Here is a 9,404-nt window from a genome sequence, read left to right as displayed (position 1 = left end):
AAGCTGGACAAGAAGTTTGGGCTTGTTGCCAGGTAACAGAACTATCAGAGTTTCTAAAACTAAGCATTGGCACATAACAGTGTTCTAAAAAGTAATAATAAGCAAAATTGATTAGAAGATAAGACTGGGGTTCAGAATACCAGCTAGGGATCTGTTATCAAATTCCTATGGTGACTCTACTTTTTGAATAGAAGTTGGGACACCCTGACGAGTGTAACAGTGAACACAGATCAACAAAATAGAACTTGAATTGAGGACATCCCAGAAAATCTTGAGTTATTATAAGTACTCCAGCAAGTAACGATGAGGTGGTATGATTTCTTAATCTCTCCTTCTTTGTTATAGCATGTTGTTAGAGGAGACCTCCCCAATCTGTCTGAAATTGGTCGATTTGGGGGCAAGCAGGAAATTATTTAGCAACAGTTGCACCATTGTGAGATTTCATTCTTTCCTAGACTGAAGCTTTAGTCAGATTTCTATTTACAACCAATTAATATTGTACTTCTCAAGAAGGATAATATAATGCCTTTGTGGGAAAATGTTTTTCATGCACACACACACACCATTTAACAATACAACTACTGTGTAACCTGAGTTCTATCTGCCCTGATTTCCTTACTCACCTCCCACTACCATTAAGTTCCCAGCGTGGTATTGAGCTCAGCTCAAATCCCTGGAGGAGTAATAACTTTCTAAGTTTTGAAGCAATAGGAGAAACTACAAATAAAATGATAAATAATTTTATTATTAAAATTCAGAACTCATCCTTTCCATGCTACCTAGAGAAGGGCCCACACGGCGTTGTTCTCGGTTCCCACATAACTTAAAGGGAAACTTTCACAATGTCTGGAGCCCTTGATGTCCTGCAAATGGAAGAGGGGGGTGGCCTCAAATTCCTTGCCGCAAGAACCCACTTAGGGGGCACCAGCCTCGCCTTCCAAATGGAACAGTACATCTGCAAAAGGAAAAATGATGGCATCTACATCATAAACCTGAAGAGAACCTGGGAGAAGCTTCTGCTGGCAGCTCGTGCCATCGCTGCCATTGAAAACCCGCTGATGTCAGTGTCCTACTGTCCAGGAACACTGGTCAGCGAGCTGTGTTGAACTTTGCTGCTGCCACTGGAGCCACTGCTATTGCCGGCGGCCTCACCCCGGGAACGTCACTAACCAGATCCAGGCAGCCTTCCTGGAGCAGAGACTATTGGTGGTCACCGATGCCAGGGCGGACCACCAGCCTCTCACTGAGGCGTCATACGTTAACCTGCCTACCATCGCGCTGTGTCACACAGACTCTCCGTGCTACGTGGACATCGCCACCCCTTGCAGAAACAAGGGGACTCACCCAGTGGGTGCGATGCGGTGAATGCTGGCCCGGGAAGTTCTGCGCATGCACAGCACCATCTCCCGGGAACACCCCTGGAGATGGTGCCTGATCTCCTCTTCTACAGGGATCCTGAAGAGCTTGAGAAGGAAGAGCAGGCCGCTGCTGAAAAGGCTGTGACCAAGGAGGAATTTCAGGGCGAATGGACTGCTCCAGCTGCCAAGTTCACTGCTGCTCAGCCTGAGGTCACTGACTCGTCTGAAGGTGTGCAGGTGCCCCCTGTGCCTATTCAGCAGTTTCCCACTGAGGACAGGAATGCTCAGCCTGCCCCGAAGACTGGTCTGCAGCCCCCACTGCGCAGGCCACTGAGTGGGTAGGAACAACCACTGAGTGGTCTTAAGCTCGTCTTCCATAAACGCTTAACAGAATGGAAATAAGGGTGACGGAAAATAAAGTGTCTTAAAAACTCAAAACTCGTGCTAAACACCAACAAAAAACTAAACTGGAAAGAAATACAATGGACTAAATAATATTTATACTAATTAAACAAGCAAAGGGTTAATACCTACATTAAAATGAAGCTGTAAAAATTAGTAAGAACATTTTATTTCATACTAGGATACCCAGGACTGTTGAGGTAGTGCACTTGTACCTATATAGAATAAATGAGTATAACACATTTTGAGAAGAGTTAACATAATAAAGAACTATTAAAATGTCCTTTGATTCAGAAATGCTATTTCCATGTATCTATTCTAAAAAACTAATCCAAAATTTTTTCTTAAACTTGCATTAAAATTTTCACAGCAATATTTTAATATCAAAAAAAAAAAAAAAACAGGCTGTGTGCCTTACAGTTGGGAAATGGAGAATAAACAATGTTCCACCTAATTAATGGAACAAAGGAATCCTAAAAAAATGAGAAAATAAGAACAGATTGATTCGTGGGTAGCAGGAACGTGAGTGTATTTTATTTCTTTTATTTAAAATTCTATTGTTACTATAACAATGATTATGAAGCAATTTATTTTTTTAATCAATGAACTACCATGGTACCCAGGATGAAGAACCTTCCTTTTATTCTTTCCTCTTTCCTTTTGCCCTTTTCTGTAGGACTGGCCATTTAAAATAATCAAAAGTAATCCTCAGTTTACATTGTAAATGTTCCACAGAAAAACATTTCAAAACATACTATCTATTCATTTACCCTCAGATTTTAACTCTGCAGACCAACCAATTTGGACCTTCCTATGCCCAGTAAGGTTCTTGATTTTTCTATTATCTGTCAAGTTATTTCATTTTGTTTTTGGAAATTATCACCCTGAAGTATCCTGTCTGTATTTTACTTCTAAATACAAGGAGAAAGCTATCTGTGAAAAGCAGAGCTGTTTTCTTGAATCATGAACACTTTATGTAGACAGCTCATCACTTTGTAGAGTGAAGTTGACATTCTGAACTAAGAGCTAAACCCAAAGAATAAGATACAGGTAAGAAGTTTTTCAAGTGGGTCCAATAATATGTAAAGCTGCTTTAAAATGTATTCTTTTCAAGTCAAATCAAAAGTACTAAACAATAGTTTGTTTTGTAAATCATAGTCTAAAATAAGAGAGGAAACATCCTTGGAAGACTTGGCAGAGTTAAGAACAAAAAATAAAAATTGCAAGTTTTCTTATATATTTAATATTGAAAAAGTGCAGTATACTGGGGGTTTTTTATATGAAAATACAAAAACGTTTAAGTGGCTTAAGAACTTCAGAGTTACAGTTCTCTTATATTCATTTTTTAAAACTCATGCAAGACATAACATTTAAAATATATATTTACAGCCAAAAATGTTATTGGTTTTACACCATTTCATACAATACCATGAAAGTTACCACCTATTTTATCATATCACTGATTCATTTTCATCAAGGAAGTGGCCTCTTGGTTATTAAAAAGCCTTGTCTCAGCCCTGGCTGCTGCGGCTCAGTGGATTGAGCATCTACCTGCAAGCCAAGTGTTGCTAGTTCAATTCCCAGTCAGGGCACATGACTAGGTTGCACGTCAGGTCCCCAGTTGGGGGCGCGAGTGAGAGGCAACCACACAATGGAAAAAAAAAAAAAGCCTTGTCTCTATTTCACAGGCATCATGTTCCATGAGAGCACTTCCATCAGAGCAGTCCTCAATCTTTGCTATAATTAGAATCACAGAAGATTTACCAAAACCTATTAATTCTGAAGGGGTGAGGACGGGGTACTAGCATCAAATTTTATAAAAGCTTCTTATGAGATTCTATTGACTATCCATGGTTATGAGTCACTACAATAAACTCATATTACTATCCTCTCTCCCCACCCCTCACTTACTAGTACCCAAGGGAGAAATTCACCTGACTTGTGAGTGTTTGGAGTATAATATACATTTGTTCATGTTCCTCCATTGGTGGAATTAATGTTTTTAAAAGCAATATACCATTTCTTTATAAAGTTAAACCAATACTTACCATATAGTGCAACAATCACCTTTCTAGGAATTTACTCAAACACTTGTAAATGAATGTTTATGGCAATTTTATTCATAATAGCCCCAAACTGGAATCAACTCAGATGTCCAACAACTGGTGAACAAATAAACAAACTGTGATACATCAATGCAGTGGAATACAATTCAGCAATAAGAAGAAACTAACTACTGATATATGCAACCACATCGATGTTATGTACTGTACAATTCCACTTATGTAGCATTCTAGAAGCAAAACAGAGAAACAGAAATTCGATCTGGGTTGCCGAGATCTGGAGATAAGAGTGAAAGGAGAGAAGATTGACTGCAAAAGCATAGGAGGGAGCTACCTGAGGTGATGGAAATATTCTATATGTTGATTGTGATGGTGGTTACACAATTCTACATATTTGTCAAAACTCACCCAACTACACATTGAAAATGATAAATTTTTCCCAGACAATATAAAGCTAAAAGAGTTTATTGCCACAAAATCAGTATTACAAGGAATGTTAAAGGGTCTACTTTAAGAAGAAGAGGGAAAAAGGTCTAAAACATGAATAATAAAATGGCAACAACTAAATACCTATCAATAATTACTTGAAATGTAAATGGATTAAATGCACCAAAGAAAAGACATAAAGTGGCTGAATGAAGAAAACAAGACCCATACATATGCTGCCTACAAGAGACCCACTTCAAATCAAAAGATACACACTGACTGAAAGTAAAGGTATAAAAAAAAAGATATTTCAGGTCAATAGAAATTTTTTAAAAGCTGGGATAGCAATACTTCGACAAAATAGACTTTAAAATAGAGACAAAGAAGGGCATTTCATATGCAAGAGCCAAAATATGGAAGCAACCTAAGTATACACTGATAGATAATTGAATAAAGACACTGAATTATTACTCAGCTTTTAAAAAAATGAAATCTTCTGGTCAAAATACAGGTGTAGGTAAACATACCTCACCTCTTAACACAAGTACAGCAAAAATTACAACTATAGACTACAAAACATATATCACTGAGAATCATCGGGAAATTTAGCCGTATGGAAGCCTGACAACTAAGGATTTGAAGAAGCCACATTCATCCAGATGGATAGGAGAGAAAGAGGTGCAGGAAGGGCGAGGGTGCAGAATATGCAGAGGTGGAGAGGCACAGTGATGCCAAATGACCAGCACCAATCCACTTGTGGTGGACAAAAATAGGTAGGGATACCTCAGAAGTGAGGGATCCCAGCCCCAGACCAGACCACCCAGTCCAGGGTTCCAGCGCCAGGAAGATGAGTCCCAATAACTTCTGGCTATAAAAACACAGGAGAACAATTTTTAACATAATTCCTGTTGATTTCAATTTTTCAGCTGTTTTAGACTTAATGGGCATGCTGATTTCAAAACTGCAGTTAGTTTTCTTCTGTCACATCAAGTTTTTCTCTATAGCTTATCTTAATGCGACCACTCTAGGCTGGATTGAGCCTAGAGTGAGGGAAGCACTAGTGCTCTCCTATTGGCTGAGAGCAAACCTCCCTCAAGTGGGGATGGGTAGGGGACAACCTTGGAGACAAGTGACAGGTTCATACTTGTCTAGGCTATTGAGTTACACATGAGACAGTGTGGTGAGAGGTTGTGTGCCGCTCTATATAGTGAATCGTATTCTGAAGTGTAGTCCGAGTTCTTGTCTGTATACAAGGAGTTAGCAGAACTCATTTTTTTATTTACATACATACTTATTTTCTTTCCTTCAGATCATGTCTGCCTCTGCTATTTCTCATCGTAAATGCCTAAACAACCCTGATTCATTTTGTTATATCTGTGGCAGTTTCACCATTCCCAAAGGACAAACATCAGCACATTTGTCAGGCAAGCTTATTTTGCATATTTTAAAGTAAAACTTGATGATCGAGATAAGTCTTGGGTCCCTCACAAAGTGTGCAAGCAGTGTGTCAAGAGTTTACGGATGTGGACGAAGGGAACACGTGATAAATTGCCATTTGGTCTACCTATGGTTTGACAAGAGCCCAGAGATCATTCAAGTGACTGTTACTTTTGTATAGTGAAAACGTCAGGATAGAACAAGAAAAATAAGTGTAAAATAAAGTATTCTAGTCTACTATCAGCTATATGCCCAGTGCCTCAATCAGCTGAAATCCCAGTGCCAGTTTTCATTGAACTACCTTCTTTTGAAAAACAGGAGTATGGTGAAGAACTGACAGCAACGATGAAGATTTTAAAATTGAAGATGACTCAGTTCGTACGGGATTTGATCAGCATGAGTTGAATAATTTGGCATGAGATTTGGGACTATCCAAAAAGGCTTCAGAACTCCTAGCAACAAGACTGCATGAGAAAAACTTGCTGGAAAAAGGAGTGAAGGTATCCTACTTTCGATCGAGAGAAAATGCATATCTGCAGTACTTTCAAAGTGATGGTGGCTTTGTGTATTGCCATAACCTACATGGTTTAATGGAGGAATGTGGAATTCTGATCTATATAATGCAACTGAATGACGACTGTTCATCAATAGCTCAAAGCAGAGCTTGAAGTGTGTCCTCCTCCACAATGGTAATTTATTTGGTGCAGTCCCAATTGGCCATTCAGTTTGTTTTCATGAAGAATATGAAGACAGAAACAGTCATTGATCTGTTGCAATATCACAAGCACAACTGGATCATCTGTGTTGACCTTAAAATGGTCTGCTTCCTTCTTGGTCAGCAACACGGATACACCAAGTATCCCTGTTTTCTGTGTATGTGGGACAGCAGAGCTTGTGAGAAGCATTGGGTGGAGTCAAATTGGCCTCCAGGATCTGACCTCAAACCTGGTGATCCAAACATTCTACATTATATGAGCCACTTGTTGACAGAAAGAACATTATATTCCCACCTCTGCACATAAAACTGGGTCTCATGAAGCAATTTGTTAAAGCTTTGCCAACTGAAGGAGACTGTTTCAAGTATCTCATTTTGACACTTCCTAGCCTGTCATTTAAAAAGATAAAATACCTTAATATGTATGTTTGGTAGCAAAACTTTACTATTTGTACATAATTTGACTTATAGTAACATATAGCCTTTATATGAATAAAATAACTCTAAATAAACAGTACATTCAGATAATTTTTTTCTTTATTTTCCTTTGTCTGTACATTTTGTATGATTTTTGGTACAAAGGGAGAGTATCTTGTACCTTAAAAAGTTGACATGATAGAGAAAAACTGGGTCATTTTTGGATTCAGATGCCAAAAGTTAGTCAAAAACAAGTGTCAGATCTAACTCAATGAAAATTGTGTTCCCCAGTGTTTCAGTGGGGGTTGGAGTGGTGGAAGAAACTTAAGGATCTCAGGAGACTCCTCATAAAGGGCCCTCAGTCAACTTAGGACTTACGCATACTCACACCCTCTGGAATTCAGCACCAGGGCAACAGCTGGAAAGGCACCAGTGGTATATGGGAAGAAACTGAAGTGACTGGCAATAGAGCAAGCGCTGGGACACAGCTTCCACCCTGGCAAAACTCCAGAGGACAGGCAGAGGCATTATCCCTTCTCCAAGACCTATCTCACAGAGCCACAGAGTGGTGACTCAGGTTGCCCCGCCCTGGTGATTACCTAAGGTTTTGTCCCACACAACCTACAGGTGTGCTTGTCTACAATAGGCCACACTACTAGGACAGGTAGTCAAAGCAGGTCTACCTAATACACAGAAACAAACACAGAGAGGCTGCAAAAATTAGGAGACAAAGAAATATGGCCCAAATGAAAGAACAGAACAAAACCCCAGAAAAAAAACCTAAATGAAATGGAGATAAGCAATCTATCAGATGCGGAGTTCAAAACACTGGTTATTAGGATGCTCAAGAAACTCATTGGGTACTTCAACAACATAAAAAAGACCCAGACAGAAATGAAGATTGCATTACATGAAATAAAGGAAAATCTACAGGGAACCAACAGTGGAGGGGAGGAAGGCAAAAATCAAATCAAATATTTGGAACATAAAGAAGAAAAAAAACATTCAATCAGTATAGCAAAAATTAAAAAGACTCCAAAAAAAGGATAGGCTAAAGAGCCTCTGGGACACCTGCAAACATACCAACATCCAAATCATAGGGGTGCCAGAAGGAGAAGAGGAAGAGCAAGAAATTGAAAAATTATTTGAAAAAATAATGAAAAAATACCTTCCTAATTTGGTGAAGGAAATAGATGTACAAGTCCAGGAAGCACAGAGTCCCAAATGAGATGGACCCAAAGAGGACCACTCCAAGACACATCATAATTAAAATGCCAAAGGTTAGAGATAAAGAGAAAAATCTTAAAAGCAACAAGAGAAAAGAAGAGTTACCTGCCAAGGAGTTCACATAAGACTGTCAGCTGATTTCTCAAAAGAAACTTTGCAGGAAAAAAGAAAGGACTGGCAAGAAGTATTCAATGTGATAAAAAGCAAGGACCTATAACCCAGATTACTCTGTCCAACAAAGCTATCATTTAGAATTGAAGGGTAGATAAAGTGCTTTCCAGACAAGGTAAAACTAAAGGAGTTCATCATCACCAAGCCATTAATATATGAAATTTTAAAAGGAATTATATAAAAAAAAAGATCAAAACTATGAACAATAAGATGGCAGTAAATTCACAACTATCAACAACCAAATCTAAAAAACAAACTAAGCAAACAAGCAGAACAGAACCAGAATCGTAGATATGAAGATAATTTGAAGGGTTATCAGGTGGGAAGGGGAAGGGATAGAATGAGAGAAAAGGTGCAGGGATCAGGAAGCATTACCAGTAGGTACAAACTAGACAGGGGGATGTTAAGAACAGTATAGGAAATACAGTAGCCAAAGAACTTATAGGCATTGTCCGTAGACATGAACTATGGGGTCATTGCTGGAGGTAATGAGGGTACTGGGTAGAACAGGGCAAAGGGAGAAAAAATTGGGATGACTGTAATAGCATAATCAATAAAATATATTTTCAAAAATGAAATCTTACCATTGCAACAACACGAATGGACCTAGAGGGTATTGCACTAAGTGAAACAAGTCAGACAGAAAAAGACAAATACCATATAATTTCACTTATATGTGGAATCTAAAAAACAAAATTAACTAACAATCAAAACAGAAACAAACTTATAGATACAGAGAACAAACTGATGGTTGCCACATGGTAGTAGAGTTAGGGGCTGGGTGAAAAGTATTTCAATAGAAAAACAAAAAGAATTGTAATGTAATGCATGAACCATGATGGTTCTCAAAAAATAAAATAAAAGCTATTAAGTGACATTTTGGAAGATGGGGGAGATTTGAATATGGATTGAATATTAGATGATGTTAGGGAATTTGTTCATTTTCGTTGGTATGATAATGATATCATGATTACATAGGAAAATATACCTACTTTTTATGTGATACATGTTGAAATATTAGAGGCAATGTGTCCTGATTTTCTTAATTTGCTTTAAGGATGGTACAGAAAAGATGTATACCTGTATAGTTTTTCATACACATATATGAATTCATAAAATACAAATATGTAAATATATACATGTTGTCGTCGTCGTCGGCAGCCGTCCGTCTCGAGAGACGATGGTGTA

The 9,404-nt window shown here is 38.4% G+C and overlaps 1 pseudogene; it reads left to right on the top strand.

Annotated features, from left to right (window-relative positions):
• Positions 1 to 842: 842 nt before the first annotated feature.
• Positions 843 to 1,723, top strand: LOC150011206 (small ribosomal subunit protein uS2 pseudogene; annotated as a pseudogene).
• The last annotated feature ends 7,681 nt before the right edge of the window (positions 1,724 to 9,404 follow it).

This window comes from Furipterus horrens, unplaced genomic scaffold (genome assembly GCF_987537825.1).
Source record: "Furipterus horrens unplaced genomic scaffold, mFurHor1.1.pri manual_scaffold_4, whole genome shotgun sequence".
NCBI lineage: Eukaryota > Metazoa > Chordata > Mammalia > Chiroptera > Furipteridae > Furipterus > Furipterus horrens.
The sequence above is the reverse complement of the archived record's forward strand: the minus strand, read 5'-3'. Positions and strand labels throughout refer to the sequence as shown.